The following is a 19,129-nucleotide window of genomic DNA, read 5'->3' on the forward strand; positions in this document are numbered from 1 at the left end:
TGGCCCTGTGTGTGGCTGTGAATTACATTCTCAGCACCCCAGGAAACTCAAGAAAAATCCCATGTGTCCATCCAAATCTACAAGGATGAAAGAGAAGTGTAATATTGGATGATGTCGACTTCTTGCCTTCCTCTGGTCTGGTTCCTGACCCCTAAGGAGTAAGAAAAGGGATCCTCTGGGTCAAATGAGTTGTTGCAAGCCCTCCAGTAACTAGCACACAGGTGTCTGGGTTTTTACATGACTCCAGTACACATAAAGAATCTACCCTGGCAGGCAGGAGGCCTCTAATTTGAGAAGCAGAGCAGTATTCACTAGAGGCTCATTTAACTATCTATTTCTCAGGAAGGGTGTCCAGGCCACCATGACATTTGGCATATGATGGGCATGAGAGCTTACTTTGAACACCATCTTCGACTGCTCCTCCTATGCAAACCCCCAGCCAGAATGTTACGATGAGCGTCTGTATGGAAGAAGATGAGGGCCATGTGGGAGTGTTTTTGTTAGAAGAGTGGTCTTTTGTGTGGTGGCTGGAAAAGATGACTGGGTCCACCTCAGCTCGAATTCTGGTGTGATGCCATTAGAGAATGAGTTCTGGAACTGATCTCAGAGAACTCTTGCCATGAATTGTGTTGGGATTTGAGAAGGCCAGGCATCCGAGGAGCCTTTGGAAACTGAGATCTAGGCCGAGGGTGGCTTTCTCCACAGCACTGGGAATCTCAGCCAGGATTTCACATGATTTGGCTGTTAAAGCCTTTTCAGCTATACTTGAGAGCCAAAACTCACATGAACCTCATATTTTAGACCCCAATGGGCCTGGATTCCTGTGACCTTTTGCCACTCCTTGAAAAGCCTTGCCTGCATGAGATCTCCAGAGCTTTTATGGAAAGGAGATTCCTCAACACTTAATGGCTCCTGAATGAATCAAAGCCCACGGTGCTAACTTCTTCATTCTTGAAATATGGCTAGGCAAACACCATGAGGTTTATGAGAATCCCGTGACCAGAAATCCCTGGAGAACCCTTAGATCTCCTGTTGCTCATCATGACTGAACCAGCGAGGGCTGTTTTTGACTGAGTGGAATTCAGGACCATGGTGAAGGACAGAGATGCCAGTGAGTAGGAGCCAGCAGGGAACTGGGCCTGGAGCAATGGAGTGCAGGTGTGTGATACACCATCTGTTGTTGGCCCCTGTGGTTCTGTCACTGGCTTCCAAATGACCTGTGACTGACAAGGTGCAGCCAGAAGACCCTAAACTATAAAGGCATGTTGTTGTGGGGAGAGGATTTGGTGCGATGCTCAGAATCAAGTTGCTGTGCTCAAGTGGGAAAGATATGTGGGGTAGCAGGCCGGTTGGTGTTTTTTTCCTTCAGACCCTGACTCACCCCACGTGACAGAGCTCCCTCCAGCACTGTGTCCCGGTTGACCTTTATGTATTTCCAAAACAAACACCATTTTTCCAGGGAAGCTGCAAGAAATGCCATTAAACCTGGAGGGTGAGCCAAAGGCTTCACAATCCACCCAGGGAGACATTCATACCCCAACGGACACGGTTACCTACAAAGAGAGGATTCAGCTCTGCTGCCTCCTGTGGGTATTGGAAAATATGAAACCATGTCCTCCTGTTCACATAGACTGAGACCAAGCTTTCATGGTCTCACTACAAAAGAAGCTAAAGCACAAAGCTATATTTCTAGTGCACAAATGTCGGAGGCAGATAGTCAAGAAGTCATTAAACCAGCAAACTTCCATGTTTGTGGAAGGTTTACCCCGTCCCCTACTTTTGGGATCTCTTCTGCCACACCCAAGTTTGTGAGCTCCTCAGCATTTCCAATTCCAGATATGTATTCACAGATTTTTTTCCTCTTCTCTTCTCATTGTGTCTTATTTGGGGTGATAGTAATGTCAAGGCATTGTGGTGGATGGCGGTGGAAGATTTTTATGTGGCACATGTTCGCATATTTAGTAGACTCGTTTTCCCATTTGCCCTTTGAAACATTGAATCTCTGACACTGACCCATAACCTACCAGCCTCTGACGACTTATCGTAACATCGTTAAAAATAATCCTAAAAGAATAGAAGTAGAGGCATTTGATAGGAGGCGTGGTGTATACATGGACTTGCCTTTGGCTTCATCAGAGAAACATATTATACAACCTGTCACACACTTTTCTCCTTTTATCTCTCCATGAATTTTCAAAAGGAACAAATATGTAACTTCCTGACTCCCAGTCTCTGTCGCCTGAGTCACAATGTATATCTTTGTATACATATATACATATATATATATATATATATATATATATATATATATATATATATACACTCCTACTGCCATCACAGGTATATTCTTGAGAGTACACTCACTTTGGAAAATATGAATTTCATGAAGAGATCCCTGCCCCCCAATACACTGAGGTAACTCAAAATTCACACTGTGGTGAACTTTATACTTCAACAAGTTTATACATGAAACAATGTAGAGGAAAATGAGTATTTTGGGTATGTGAAGGATAGATAGTCCTTTATGAATTTCGATTGGCATAAGTACTACTACATTTAATATATATACACACATATATATACGTACACACACTATGATTTTCAAACATGTATTTTATGTGTCACATTCTTATACTACCTTGATTGTTTCATGTCCACCATGGGTTTCTCAGAAATATTCATTTTCCTGACATACATATTCATTTCTGAATACTCAAAATGACCTTCAGTGAATATTCCAATCTATGTATCCAAATCAGGGGCCCAACACCCTTGTGTGCTTCAGATCTTACCTAGTTTTCTATTTTCATAGTTACATTTCACCTTACATTCTGAAAAATATCCCAGTTGCCCAATACCAGTATTCATCCAGCAGCATGACACCTAACCCAAATGGAACATGATATGACCCTTAACCATACTCTGTTCCCTCAATCTGTTTTCACATAACAGCAGGTCCTGAGTTGCTCTTGCCATACGGGTATGTAGGGAACCCTACAGCTGCTGAGAAGCTCAAAGGCAGGTGCCGAAATGATCCCTGGAGCAAATGTAGGCAGCCAGTTAGGACCCCTGAGGTCTAACGTCATCTTCCATGGCCAACTACGCAGTCAGGATGAAGGGATGAGGCTGAGTCGGCCTCTCTCTTCTCAAGGCAGGGAAGATGGACACAATCAGGCCTGTGTGGATCGCTGATCCCGGGCTCCTAGGGTATATGGACTTTTGTGTCTTGTGAAAATGTCACAGGAAGGTGGGGCAGCCTCCATCTCATGGGACCCTTGGAAACAACTGTTAGGACAAACTGGTTACCAAGGCAGTGTGACCTCATTCACTTCCCCGAAGGAAGTGACCTCACCTCACTTCCTTGGTGATGGAACTCTCTGAACTTGGGATCCAGGAGGCGAGGCACCCAGAGGCAGTTCCAGTCCCAATGGGCTCACTTGTTTGTCTGTACCAAGGCCAGAGTCATTCTTTCTTGGCACCTAGTGAGGTGTGGATAGCCAAATGCCTTGAATGGTCTGAACAGGGGCCTTTCCTGAGAAAGAAGTGTTGGCTCATTGCTGGCTCCTCACAACTACACAGAGATGGCCAGGGAAACCAGGGCTGAGACAGGACAGGCCACTGCTGGGTAACATATTTTGACCCACCGGTCAGAGGACAGAGTGGATAGATGAAGATAAAATACAGGTGTGGTTTTGTGTGTCTTAGTGGGTGTGCGTTTCAGTTTGTCGTTTTGTCTCATGTTCTGAGAACATGAAGGTAAATCCTTTTGTTGTTGTTGTTGTTGTTGTTGTTGGTTTGAAATGGACTGTTAACTAGTGAGTGTTTCTATGTCAGTGGATCCCACTGGGTTTGTGGTTAAAGAGAGTAGAGAGAAGAATGCAGCTTTGAATGTGTCTTGTGTAGTGGAAATCTTTGCAGGACTCCTCATGGCCAATTAATGAATGGACTGCTGCTTGCCTTGCAGATGGGCAACACCTACCATGATCCTAAGTTCCTGTATCCGTCCTGAATTTTGGCCACTCTCTGAAGGGGTTCGTGGTTTTGTGCCCAAGATGTGTACCACCTTCAAGCTCTGTGACATGGCCATGGACAGGATTGCTGAAGGGAATGGCAAGCTTCTCAGAAAACTCCAAAATTAGCATGACTGGTAAGGATCTCCCTGGAGAATCCCTGCTTGGATAGATAGCAACCCAAGTTGCAGGATTAGGACCTATCAGAGCCACAGTGTTCAACTAAAGCAAAGTTTTTCTCCAGGCTTCTTTCTTCCCTATTGTTCTGTTCCCCTGAGTGTCAGGGAGGTCTTGGCCTTGGGGCACTCCTTTGGGGATCCTCAAGAAGACAGTTTCAAATGGAAATGAAGAGGCCTAATCTGTGCCTTTTAGGTAAAGTGCTTTGTAAAAGCTGTGTCTGAATGAGACCCTTGGCCCTGTGTGTGGCTGTGAATTACATTCTCAGCACCCCCAGGAAACTCAAGAAAAATCCCATGTGTCCATCCAAATCTACAAGGATGAAAAAGAAGTGTAATTGGATGATGTCGACTTCTTGCCTTCCTCTGGTCTGGTTCCTGACCCCTAAGAAGTAAGAAAAGGGATCCTCTGGGTCAAATGAGTTGTTGCAAGCCCTCCAGTAACTAGCACACAGGTGTCTGGGTTTTTACATGACTCCAGTACACATAAAGAATCTACCCTGGCAGGCAGGAGGCCTCTAATTTGAGAAGCAGAGCAGTATTCACTAGAGGCTCATTTAACTATCTATTTCTCAGGAAGGGTGTCCAGGCCACCGTGACATTTGGCATATGATGGGCATGAGAGCTTACTTTGAACACCATCTTCGACTGCTCCTCCTATGCAAACCCCCAGCCAGAATGTTACGATGAGCGTCTGTATGGAAGAAGACGAGGGCCATGTGGGAGTGTTTTTGTTAGAAGAGTGGTCTTTTGTGTGGTGGCTGGAAAAGATGACTGGGTCCACCTCAGCTTGAATTCTGGTGTGATGCCATTAGAGAATGAGTTCTGGAACTGATCTCAGAGAACTCTTGCCATGAATTGTGTTGGGATTTGAGAAGGCCAGGCATCCGAGGAGCCTTTGGAAACTGAGATCTAGGCCGAGGGTGGCTTTCTCCACAGCACTGGGAATCTCAGCCAGGATTTCACATGATTTGGCTGTTAAAGCCTTTTCAGCTATACTTGAGAGCCAAAACTCACATGAACCTCATATTTTAGACCCCAATGGGCCTGGATTCCTGTGACCTTTTGCCACTCCTTGAAAAGCCTTGCCTGCATGAGATCTCCAGAGCTTTTATGGAAAGGAGATTCCTCAACACTTAATGGCTCCTGAATGAATCAAAACCCACGGTGCTCACTTCTTCATTCTTGAAATATGGCTAGGCAAACACCATGAGGTTTATGAGAATCCCGTGACCAGAAATCCCTGGAGAACCCTTAGATCTCCTGTTGCTCATCATGACTGAACCAGCGAGGGCTGTTTTTGACTGAGTGGAATTCAGGACCATGGTGAAGGACAGAGATGCCAGTGAGTAGGAGCCAGCAGGGAACTGGGCCTGGAGCAATGGAGTGCAGGTGTGTGATACACCATCTGTTGTTGGCCCCTGTGGTTCTGTCACTGGCTTCCAAATGACCTGTGACTGACAAGGTGCAGCCAGAAGACCCTAAACTATAAATGCATGTTGTTGTGGGGAGAGGATTTGGTGCGATGCTCAGAATCAAGTTGCTGTGCTCAAGTGGGAAAGATATGTGGGGTAGCAGGCCGGTTTCTGTTTTTTTCCTTCAGACCCTGACTCACCCCACGTGACAGAGCTCCCTCCAGCACTGTGTCCCGGTTGACCTTTATGTATTTCCAAAACAAACACCATTTTTCCAGGGAAGCTGCAAGAAATGCCATTAAACCTGGAGGGTGAGCCAAAGGCTTCACAATCCACCCAGGGCGACATTCATACCCCAACGGACACGGTTACCTACAAAGAGAGGATTCAGCTCTGCTGCCTCCTGTGGGTATTGGAAAATATGAAACCATGTCCTCCTGTTCACATAGACTGAGACCAAGCTTTCATGGTCTCACTACAAAAGAAGCTAAAGCACAAAGCTATATTTCTAGTGCACAAATGTCGGAGGCAGATAGTCAAGAAGTCATTAAACCAGCAAACTTCCATGTTTGTGGAAGGTTTACCCCGTCCCCTACTTTTGGGATCTCTTCTGCCACACCCAAGTTTGTGAGCTCCTCAGCATTTCCAATTCCAGATATGTATTCACAGATTTTTTTCCTCTTCTCCTCTCATTGTGTCTTATTTGGGGTGATAGTAATGTCAAGGCATTGTGGTGGATGGCGGTGGAAGATTTTTATGTGGCACATGTTCGCATATTTAGTAGACTCGTTTTCCCATTTGCCCTTTGAAACATTGAATCTCTGACACTGACCCATAACCTACCAGCCTCTGACGACTTATCGTAACATCGTTAAAAATAATCCTAAAAGAATAGAAGTAGAGGCATTTGATAGGAGGCGTGGTGTATACATGGACTTGCCTTTGGCTTCATCAGAGAAACATATTATACAACCTGTCACACACTTTTCTCCTTTTATCTCCATGAATTTTCAAAAGGAACAAATATGTAACTTCCTGACTCCCAGTCTCTGTCGCCTGAGTCACAATGTATATCTTTGTATACATATATATACATATATATATATATATATATATATATATATATATATATACACTCCTACTGCCATGACAGGTATATTCTTGAGAGTACACTCACTTTGGAAAATATGAATTTCATGAAGAGATCCCTGCCCCCCAATACACTGAGGTAACTCAAAATTCACACTGTGGTGAGCTTTATACTTCAACAAGTTTATACATGAAACAATGTAGAGGAAAATGAATATTTTGGGTATGTGAAGGATAGATATCCCTTTATGAATTTCGATTGGCATAAGTACTACTACATTTAATATATATACACATATATATACGTACACACACTATAATTTTCAAACATGTATTTTATGTGTCACATTCTTATAGTACCTTGATTGTTTCATGTCCACCATGGGTTTCTCAGAAATATTCATTTTCCTGACATACATATTCATTTCTGAATACTCAAAATGACCTTCAGTGAATATTCAAATCTATGTATCCAAATCAGGGGCCCAACACCCTTGTGTGCTTCAGATCCTACCTAGTTTTCTATTTTCATAGTTACATTTCACCTTACATTCTGAAGAATATCCCAGTTGCCCAATACCAGTATTCATCCAGCAGCATGACACCTAACCCAAATGGAACATGATATGACCCTTAACCATACTCTGTTCCCTCAATCTGTTTTCACATAACAGCAGGTCCTGAGTTGCTCTTGCCATACGGGTATGTAGGGAACCCTACAGCTGCTGAGAAGCTCAAAGGCAGGTGCCGAAATGATCCCTGGAGCAAATGTAGGCAGCCAGTTAGGACCCCTGAGGTCTAACGTCATCTTCCATGGCCAACTACGCAGTCAGGATGAAGGGATGAGGCTGAGTCGGCCTCTCTCTTCTCAAGGCAGGGAAGATGGACGCAATCAGGCCTGTGTGGATCGCTGATCCCGGGCTCCTAGGGTATATGGACTTTTGTGTCTTGTGAAAATGTCACAGGAAGGTGGGGCAGCCTCCATCTCATGGGACCCTTGGAAACAACTGTTAGGACAAACTGGTTACCAAGGCAGTGTGACCTCATTCACTTCCCTGAAGGAAGTGACCTCACCTCACTTCCTTGGTGATGGAACTCTCTGAACTTGGGATCCAGGAGGCGAGGCACCCAGAGGCAGTTCCAGTCCCAATGGGCTCACTTGTTTGTCTGTACCAAGGCCAGAGTCATTCTTTCTTGGCACCTAGTGAGGTGTGGATAGCCAAATGCCTTGAATGGTCTGAACAGGGGCCTTTCCTGAGAAAGAAGTGTTGGCTCATTGCTGGCTCCTCACAACTACACAGAGATGGCCAGGGAAACCAGGGCTGAGACAGGACAGGCCACTGCTGGGTAACATATTTTGACCCACCAGTCAGAGGACAGAGTGGATAGATGAAGATAAAATACAGGTGTGGTTTTGTGTGTCTTAGTGGGTGTGTGTTTCAATTTGTCGTTTTGTCTCATGTTCTGAGAACATGAAGGTAAATCCTTTTGTTGTTGTTGTTGTTGTTGTTGGTTTGAAATGGACTGTTAACTAGTGAGTGTTTCTATGTCAGTGGATCCCACTGGGTTTGTGGTTAAAGAGAGTAGAGAGAAGAATGCAGCTTTGAATGTGTCTTGTGTAGTGGAAATCTTTGCAGGACTCCTCATGGCCAATTAATGAATGGACTGCTGCTTGCCTTGCAGATGGGCAACACCTACCATGATCCTAAGTTCCTGTATCCGTCCTGAATTTTGGCCACTCTCTGAAGGGGTTCGTGGTTTTGTGCCCAAGATGTGTACCACCTTCAAGCTCTGTGACATGGCCATGGACAGGATTGCTGAAGGGAATGGCAAGCTTCTCAGAAAACTCCAAAATTAGCATGACTGGTAAGGATCTCCCTGGAGAATCCCTGCTTGGATAGATAGCAACCCAAGTTGCAGGATTAGGACCTATCAGAGCCACAGTGTTCAACTAAAGCAAAGTTTTTCTCCAGGCTTCTTTCTTCCCTATTGTTCTGTTCCCCTGAGTGTCAGGGAGGTCTTGGCCTTGGGGCAGTCCTTTGGGGATCCTCAAGAAGACAGTTTCAAATGGAAATGAAGAGGCCTAATCTGTGCCTTTTAGGTAAAGTGCTTTGTAAAAGCTGTGTCTGAATGAGACCCTTGGCCCTGTGTGTGGCTGTGAATTACATTCTCAGCACCCCCAGGAAACTCAAGAAAAATCCCATGTGTCCATCCAAATCTACAAGGATGAAAAAGAAGTGTAATTGGATGATGTCGACTTCTTGCCTTCCTCTGGTCTGGTTCCTGACCCCTAAGGAGTAAGAAAAGGGATCCTCTGGGTCAAATGAGTTGTTGCAAGCCCTCCAGTAACTAGCACACAGGTGTCTGGGTTTTTACATGACTCCAGTACACATAAAGAATCTACCCTGGCAGGCAGGAGGCCTCTAATTTGAGAAGCAGAGCAGTATTCACTAGAGGCTCATTTAACTATCTATTTCTCAGGAAGGGTGTCCAGGCCACCGTGACATTTGGCATATGATGGGCATGAGAGCTTACTTTGAACACCATCTTCGACTGCTCCTCCTATGCAAACCCCCAGCCAGAATGTTACGATGAGCGTCTGTATGGAAGAAGACGAGGGCCATGTGGGAGTGTTTTTGTTAGAAGAGTGGTCTTTTGTGTGGTGGCTGGAAAAGATGACTGGGTCCACCTCAGCTTGAATTCTGGTGTGATGCCATTAGAGAATGAGTTCTGGAACTGATCTCAGAGAACTCTTGCCATGAATTGTGTTGGGATTTGAGAAGGCCAGGCATCCGAGGAGCCTTTGGAAACTGAGATCTAGGCCGAGGGTGGCTTTCTCCACAGCACTGGGAATCTCAGCCAGGATTTCACATGATTTGGCTGTTAAAGCCTTTTCAGCTATACTTGAGAGCCAAAACTCACATGAACCTCATATTTTAGACCCCAATGGGCCTGGATTCCTGTGACCTTTTGCCACTCCTTGAAAAGCCTTGCCTGCATGAGATCTCCAGAGCTTTTATGGAAAGGAGATTCCTCAACACTTAATGGCTCCTGAATGAATCAAAACCCACGGTGCTCACTTCTTCATTCTTGAAATATGGCTAGGCAAACACCATGAGGTTTATGAGAATCCCGTGACCAGAAATCCCTGGAGAACCCTTAGATCTCCTGTTGCTCATCATGACTGAACCAGCGAGGGCTGTTTTTGACTGAGTGGAATTCAGGACCATGGTGAAGGACAGAGATGCCAGTGAGTAGGAGCCAGCAGGGAACTGGGCCTGGAGCAATGGAGTGCAGGTGTGTGATACACCATCTGTTGTTGGCCCCTGTGGTTCTGTCACTGGCTTCCAAATGACCTGTGACTGACAAGGTGCAGCCAGAAGACCCTAAACTATAAATGCATGTTGTTGTGGGGAGAGGATTTGGTGCGATGCTCAGAATCAAGTTGCTGTGCTCAAGTGGGAAAGATATGTGGGGTAGCAGGCCGGTTTGTGTTTTTTTCCTTCAGACCCTGACTCACCCCACGTGACAGAGCTCCCTCCAGCACTGTGTCCCGGTTGACCTTTATGTATTTCCAAAACAAACACCATTTTTCCAGGGAAGCTGCAAGAAATGCCATTAAACCTGGAGGGTGAGCCAAAGGCTTCACAATCCACCCAGGGCGACATTCATACCCCAACGGACACGGTTACCTACAAAGAGAGGATTCAGCTCTGCTGCCTCCTGTGGGTATTGGAAAATATGAAACCATGTCCTCCTGTTCACATAGACTGAGACCAAGCTTTCATGGTCTCACTACAAAAGAAGCTAAAGCACAAAGCTATATTTCTAGTGCACAAATGTCGGAGGCAGATAGTCAAGAAGTCATTAAACCAGCAAACTTCCATGTTTGTGGAAGGTTTACCCCGTCCCCTACTTTTGGGATCTCTTCTGCCACACCCAAGTTTGTGAGCTCCTCAGCATTTCCAATTCCAGATATGTATTCACAGATTTTTTTCCTCTTCTCCTCTCATTGTGTCTTATTTGGGGTGATAGTAATGTCAAGGCATTGTGGTGGATGGCGGTGGAAGATTTTTATGTGGCACATGTTCGCATATTTAGTAGACTCGTTTTCCCATTTGCCCTTTGAAACATTGAATCTCTGACACTGACCCATAACCTACCAGCCTCTGACGACTTATCGTAACATCGTTAAAAATAATCCTAAAAGAATAGAAGTAGAGGCATTTGATAGGAGGCGTGGTGTATACATGGACTTGCCTTTGGCTTCATCAGAGAAACATATTATACAACCTGTCACACACTTTTCTCCTTTTATCTCCATGAATTTTCAAAAGGAACAAATATGTAACTTCCTGACTCCCAGTCTCTGTCGCCTGAGTCACAATGTATATCTTTGTATACATATATATACATATATATATATATATATATATATATATATATATATATATATATATACACTCCTACTGCCATGACAGGTATATTCTTGAGAGTACACTCACTTTGGAAAATATGAATTTCATGAAGAGATCCCTGCCCCCCAATACACTGAGGTAACTCAAAATTCACACTGTGGTGAGCTTTATACTTCAACAAGTTTATACATGAAACAATGTAGAGGAAAATGAATATTTTGGGTATGTGAAGGATAGATATCCCTTTATGAATTTCGATTGGCATAAGTACTACTACATTTAATATATATACACATATATATACGTACACACACTATAATTTTCAAACATGTATTTTATGTGTCACATTCTTATAGTACCTTGATTGTTTCATGTCCACCATGGGTTTCTCAGAAATATTCATTTTCCTGACATACATATTCATTTCTGAATACTCAAAATGACCTTCAGTGAATATTCAAATCTATGTATCCAAATCAGGGGCCCAACACCCTTGTGTGCTTCAGATCCTACCTAGTTTTCTATTTTCATAGTTACATTTCACCTTACATTCTGAAGAATATCCCAGTTGCCCAATACCAGTATTCATCCAGCAGCATGACACCTAACCCAAATGGAACATGATATGACCCTTAACCATACTCTGTTCCCTCAATCTGTTTTCACATAACAGCAGGTCCTGAGTTGCTCTTGCCATACGGGTATGTAGGGAACCCTACAGCTGCTGAGAAGCTCAAAGGCAGGTGCCGAAATGATCCCTGGAGCAAATGTAGGCAGCCAGTTAGGACCCCTGAGGTCTAACGTCATCTTCCATGGCCAACTACGCAGTCAGGATGAAGGGATGAGGCTGAGTCGGCCTCTCTCTTCTCAAGGCAGGGAAGATGGACGCAATCAGGCCTGTGTGGATTGCTGATCCCGGGCTCCTAGGGTATATGGACTTTTGTGTCTTGTGAAAATGTCACAGGAAGGTGGGGCAGCCTCCATCTCATGGGACCCTTGGAAACAACTGTTAGGACAAACTGGTTACCAAGGCAGTGTGACCTCATTCACTTCCCTGAAGGAAGTGACCTCACCTCACTTCCTTGGTGATGGAACTCTCTGAACTTGGGATCCAGGAGGTGAGGCACCCAGAGGCAGTTCCAGTCCCAATGGGCTCACTTGTTTGTCTGTACCAAGGCCAGAGTCATTCTTTCTTGGCACCTAGTGAGGTGTGGATAGCCAAATGCCTTGAATGGTCTGAACAGGGGCCTTTCCTGAGAAAGAAGTGTTGGCTCATTGCTGGCTCCTCACAACTACACAGAGATGGCCAGGGAAACCAGGGCTGAGACAGGACAGGCCACTGCTGGGTAACATATTTTGACCCACCAGTCAGAGGACAGAGTGGATAGATGAAGATAAAATACAGGTGTGGTTTTGTGTGTCTTAGTGGGTGTGTGTTTCAATTTGTCGTTTTGTCTCATGTTCTGAGAACATGAAGGTAAATCCTTTTGTTGTTGTTGTTGTTGTTGTTGGTTTGAAATGGACTGTTAACTAGTGAGTGTTTCTATGTCAGTGGATCCCACTGGGTTTGTGGTTAAAGAGAGTAGAGAGAAGAATGCAGCTTTGAATGTGTCTTGTGTAGTGGAAATCTTTGCAGGACTCCTCATGGCCAATTAATGAATGGACTGCTGCTTGCCTTGCAGATGGGCAACACCTACCATGATCCTAAGTTCCTGTATCCGTCCTGAATTTTGGCCACTCTCTGAAGGGGTTCGTGGTTTTGTGCCCAAGATGTGTACCACCTTCAAGCTCTGTGACATGGCCATGGACAGGATTGCTGAAGGGAATGGCAAGCTTCTCAGAAAACTCCAAAATTAGCATGACTGGTAAGGATCTCCCTGGAGAATCCCTGCTTGGATATATAGCAACCCAAGTTGCAGGATTAGGACCTATCAGAGCCACAGTGTTCAACTAAAGCAAAGTTTTTCTCCAGGCTTCTTTCTTCCCTATTGTTCTGTTCCCCTGAGTGTCAGGGAGGTCTTGGCCTTGGGGCACTCCTTTGGGGATCCTCAAGAAGACAGTTTCAAATGGAAATGAAGAGGCCTAATCTGTGCCTTTTAGGTAAAGTGCTTTGTAAAAGCTGTGTCTGAATGAGACCCTTGGCCCTGTGTGTGGCTGTGAATTACATTCTCAGCACCCCCAGGAAACTCAAGAAAAATCCCATGTGTCCATCCAAATCTACAAGGATGAAAAAGAAGTGTAATTGGATGATGTCGACTTCTTGCCTTCCTCTGGTCTGGTTCCTGACCCCTAAGAAGTAAGAAAAGGGATCCTCTGGGTCAAATGAGTTGTTGCAAGCCCTCCAGTAACTAGCACACAGGTGTCTGGGTTTTTACATGACTCCAGTACACATAAAGAATCTACCCTGGCAGGCAGGAGGCCTCTAATTTGAGAAGCAGAGCAGTATTCACTAGAGGCTCATTTAACTATCTATTTCTCAGGAAGGGTGTCCAGGCCACCGTGACATTTGGCATATGATGGGCATGAGAGCTTACTTTGAACACCATCTTCGACTGCTCCTCCTATGCAAACCCCCAGCCAGAATGTTACGATGAGCGTCTGTATGGAAGAAGACGAGGGCCATGTGGGAGTGTTTTTGTTAGAAGAGTGGTCTTTTGTGTGGTGGCTGGAAAAGATGACTGGGTCCACCTCAGCTTGAATTCTGGTGTGATGCCATTAGAGAATGAGTTCTGGAACTGATCTCAGAGAACTCTTGCCATGAATTGTGTTGGGATTTGAGAAGGCCAGGCATCCGAGGAGCCTTTGGAAACTGAGATCTAGGCCGAGGGTGGCTTTCTCCACAGCACTGGGAATCTCAGCCAGGATTTCACATGATTTGGCTGTTAAAGCCTTTTCAGCTATACTTGAGAGCCAAAACTCACATGAACCTCATATTTTAGACCCCAATGGGCCTGGATTCCTGTGACCTTTGGCCACTCCTTGAAAAGCCTTGCCTGCATGAGATCTCCAGAGCTTTTATGGAAAGGAGATTCCTCAACACTTAATGGCTCCTGAATGAATCAAAACCCACGGTGCTAACTTCTTCATTCTTGAAATATGGCTAGGCAAACACCATGAGGTTTATGAGAATCCCGTGACCAGAAATCCCTGGAGAACCCTTAGATCTCCTGTTGCTCATCATGACTGAACCAGCGAGGGCTGTTTTTGACTGAGTGGAATTCAGGACCATGGTGAAGGACAGAGATGCCAGTGAGTAGGAGCCAGCAGGGAACTGGGCCTGGAGCAATGGAGTGCAGGTGTGTGATACACCATCTGTTGTTGGCCCCTGTGGTTCTGTCACTGGCTTCCAAATGACCTGTGACTGACAAGGTGCAGCCAGAAGACCCTAAACTATAAAGGCATGTTGTTGTGGGGAGAGGATTTGGTGCGATGCTCAGAATCAAGTTGCTGTGCTCAAGTGGGAAAGATATGTGGGGTAGCAGGCCGGTTTGTGTTTTTTTCCTTCAGACCCTGACTCACCCCACGTGACAGAGCTCCCTCCAGCACTGTGTCCCGGTTGACCTTTATGTATTTCCAAAACAAACACCATTTTTCCAGGGAAGCTGCAAGAAATGCCATTAAACCTGGAGGGTGAGCCAAAGGCTTCACAATCCACCCAGGGCGACATTCATACCCCAACGGACACGGTTACCTACAAAGAGAGGATTCAGCTCTGCTGCCTCCTGTGGGTATTGGAAAATATGAAACCATGTCCTCCTGTTCACATAGACTGAGACCAAGCTTTCATGGTCTCACTACAAAAGAAGCTAAAGCACAAAGCTATATTTCTAGTGCACAAATGTCGGAGGCAGATAGTCAAGAAGTCATTAAACCAGCAAACTTCCATGTTTGTGGAAGGTTTACCCCGTCCCCTACTTTTGGGATCTCTTCTGCCACACCCAAGTTTGTGAGCTCCTCAGCATTTCCAATTCCAGATATGTATTCACAGATTTTTTTCCTCTTCTCCTCTCATTGTGTCTTCTTTGGGGTGATAGTAATGTCAAGGCATTGTGGTGGATGGCGGTGGAAGATTTTTATGTGGCACATGTTCGCATATTTAGTAGACTCGTTTTCCCATTTGCCCTTTGAAACATTGAATCTCTGACACTGACCCATAACCTACCAGCCTCTGACGACTTATCGTAACATCGTTAAAAATAATCCTAAAAGAATAGAAGTAGAGGCATTTGATAGGAGGCGTGGTGTATACATGGACTTGCCTTTGGCTTCATCAGAGAAACATATTATACAACCTGTCACACACTTTTCTCCTTTTATCTCTCCATGAATTTTCAAAAGGAACAAATATGTAACTTCCTGACTCCCAGTCTCTGTCGCCTGAGTCACAATGTATATCTTTGTATACATATATATACATATATATATATATATATATATATATATATATATATATATATACACTCCTACTGCCATCACAGGTATATTCTTGAGAGTACACTCACTTTGGAAAATATGAATTTCATGAAGAGATCCCTGCCCCCCAATACACTGAGGTAACTCAAAATTCACACTGTGGTGAGCTTTATACTTCAACAAGTTTATACATGAAACAATGTAGAGGAAAATGAATATTTTGGGTATGTGAAGGATAGATATCCCTTTATGAATTTCGATTGGCATAAGTACTACTACATTTAATATATATACACATATATATACGTACACACACTATAATTTTCAAACATGTATTTTATGTGTCACATTCTTATAGTACCTTGATTGTTTCATGTCCACCATGGGTTTCTCAGAAATATTCATTTTCCTGACATACATATTCATTTCTGAATACTCAAAATGACCTTCAGTGAATATTCAAATCTATGTATCCAAATCAGGGGCCCAACACCCTTGTGTGCTTCAGATCCTACCTAGTTTTCTATTTTCATAGTTACATTTCACCTTACATTCTGAAGAATATCCCAGTTGCCCAATACCAGTATTCATCCAGCAGCATGACACCTAACCCAAATGGAACATGATATGACCCTTAACCATACTCTGTTCCCTCAATCTGTTTTCACATAACAGCAGGTCCTGAGTTGCTCTTGCCATACGGGTATGTAGGGAACCCTACAGCTGCTGAGAAGCTCAAAGGCAGGTGCCGAAATGATCCCTGGAGCAAATGTAGGCAGCCAGTTAGGACCCCTGAGGTCTAACGTTATCTTCCATGGCCAACTACGCAGTCAGGATGAAGGGATGAGGCTGAGTCGGCCTCTCTCTTCTCAAGGCAGGGAAGATGGACACAATCAGGCCTGTGTGGATCGCTGATCCCGGGCTCCTAGGGTATATGGACTTTTGTGTCTTGTGAAAATGTCACAGGAAGGTGGGGCAGCCTCCATCTCATGGGACCCTTGGAAACAACTGTTAGGACAAACTGGTTACCAAGGCAGTGTGACCTCATTCACTTCCCCGAAGGAAGTGACCTCACCTCACTTCCTTGGTGATGGAACTCTCTGAACTTGGGATCCAGGAGGCGAGGCACCCAGAGGCAGTTCCAGTCCCAATGGGCTCACTTGTTTGTCTGTACCAAGGCCAGAGTCATTCTTTCTTGGCACCTAGTGAGGTGTGGATAGCCAAATGCCTTGAATGGTCTGAACAGGGGCCTTTCCTGAGAAAGAAGTGTTGGCTCATTGCTGGCTCCTCACAACTACACAGAGATGGCCAGGGAAACCAGGGCTGAGACAGGACAGGCCACTGCTGGGTAACATATTTTGACCCACCGGTCAGAGGACAGAGTGGATAGATGAAGATAAAATACAGGTGTGGTTTTGTGTGTCTTAGTGGGTGTGTGTTTCAGTTTGTCGTTTTGTCTCATGTTCTGAGAACATGAAGGTAAATCCTTTTGTTGTTGTTGTTGTTGTTGTTGTTGTTGGTTTGAAATGGACTGTTAACTAGTGAGTGTTTCTATGTCAGTGGATCCCACTGGGTTTGTGGTTAAAGAGAGTAGAGAGAAGAATGCAGCTTTGAATGTGTCTTGTGTAGTGGAAATCTTTGCAGGACTCCTCATGGCCAATTAATGAATGGACTGCTGCTTGCCTTGCAGATGGGCAACACCTACCATGATCCTAAGTTCCTGTATCCGTCCTGAATTTTGGCCACTCTCTGAAGGGGTTCGTGGTTTTGTGCCCAAGATGTGTACCACCTTCAAGCTCTGTGACATGGCCATGGACAGGATTGCTGAAGGGAATGGCAAGCTTCTCAGAAAACCCCAAAATTAGCATGACTGGTAAGGATCTCCCTGGAGAATCCCTGCTTGGATAGATAGCAACCCAAGTTGCAGGATTAGGACCTATCAGAGCCACAGTGTTCAACTAAAGCAAAGTTTTTCTCCAGGCTTCTTTCTTCCCTATTGTTCTGTTCCCCTGAGTGTCAGGGAGGTCTTGGCCTTGGGGCACTCCTTTGGGGATCCTCAAGAAGACAGTTTCAAATGGAAATGAAGAGGCCTAATCTGTGCCTTTTAGGTAAAGTGCTTTGTAAAAGCTGTGTCTGAATGAGACCCTTGGCCCTGTGTGTGGCTGTGAATTACATTCTCAGCACCCCCAGGAAACTCAAGAAAAATCCCATGTGTCCATCCAAATCTACAAGGATGAAAAAGAAGTGTAATTGGATGATGTCGACTTCTTGCCTTCCTCTGGTCTGGTTCCTGACCCCTAAGAAGTAAGAAAAGGGATCCTCTGGGTCAAATGAGTTGTTGCAAGCCCTCCAGTAACTAGCACACAGGTGTCTGGGTTTTTACATGACTCCAGTACACATAAAGAATCTACCCTGGCAGGCAGGAGGCCTCTAATTTGAGAAGCAGAGCAGTATTCACTAGAGGCTCATTTAACTATCTATTTCTCAGGAAGGGTGTCCAGGCCACCGTGACATTTGGCATATGATGGGCATGAGAGCTTACTTTGAACACCATCTTCGACTGCTCCTCCTATGCAAACCCCCAGCCAGAATGTTACGATGAGCGTCTGTATGGAAGAAGACGAGGGCCATGTGGGAGTGTTTTTGTTAGAAGAGTGGTCTTTTGTGTGGTGGCTGGAAAAGATGACTGGGTCCACCTCAGCTTGAATTCTGGTGTGATGCCATTAGAGAATGAGTTCTGGAACTGATCTCAGAGAACTCTTGCCATGAATTGTGTTGGGATTTGAGAAGGCCGGGCATCCGAGGAGCCTTTGGAAACTGAGATCTAGGCCGAGGGTGGCTTTCTCCACAGCACTGGGAATCTCAGCCAGGATTTCACATGATTTGGCTGTTAAAGCCTTTTTTTTCAGCTATACTTGAGAGCCAAAACTCACATGAACCTCATATTTTAGACCCCAATGGGCCTGGATTCCTGTGACCTTTTGCCACTCCTTGAAAAGCCTTGCCTGCATGAGATCTCCAGAGCTTTTATGGAAAGGAGATTCCTCAACACTTAACGGCTCCTGAATGAATCAAAACCCACGGTGCTAACTTCTTCATTCTTGAAATATGGCTAGGCAAATACCATGAGGTTTATGAGAATCCCGTGACCAGAAATCCCTGGAGAACCCTTAGATCTCCTGTTGCTCATCATGACTGAACCAGCGAGGGCTGTTTTTGACTGAGTGGAATTCAGGACCATGGTGAAGAACAGAGATGCCAGTGAGTAGGAGCCAGCAGGGAACTGGGCCTGGAGCAATGGAGTGCAGGTGTGTGATACACCATCTGTTGTTGGCCCCTGTGGTTCTGTCACTGGCTTCCAAATGACCTGTGACTGACAAGGTGCAGCCAGAAGACCCTAAACTATAAAGGCATGTTGTTGTGGGGAGAGGATTTGGTGCGATGCTCAGAATCGAGTTGCTATGCTCAAGTGGGAAAGATATGTGGGGTAGTAGGCCGGTTTGTGTTTTTTTCCTTCAGACCCTGACTCACCCCACGTGACAGAGCTCCCTCCAGCACTGTGTCCCGGTTGACCTTTATGTATTTCCAAAACAAACACCATTTTTCCA

This window comes from Spermophilus citellus (genome assembly GCF_964194105.1).
Source record: "Spermophilus citellus genome assembly, contig: SCAFFOLD_55, whole genome shotgun sequence".
NCBI classification, from domain to species: domain Eukaryota; kingdom Metazoa; phylum Chordata; class Mammalia; order Rodentia; family Sciuridae; genus Spermophilus; species Spermophilus citellus.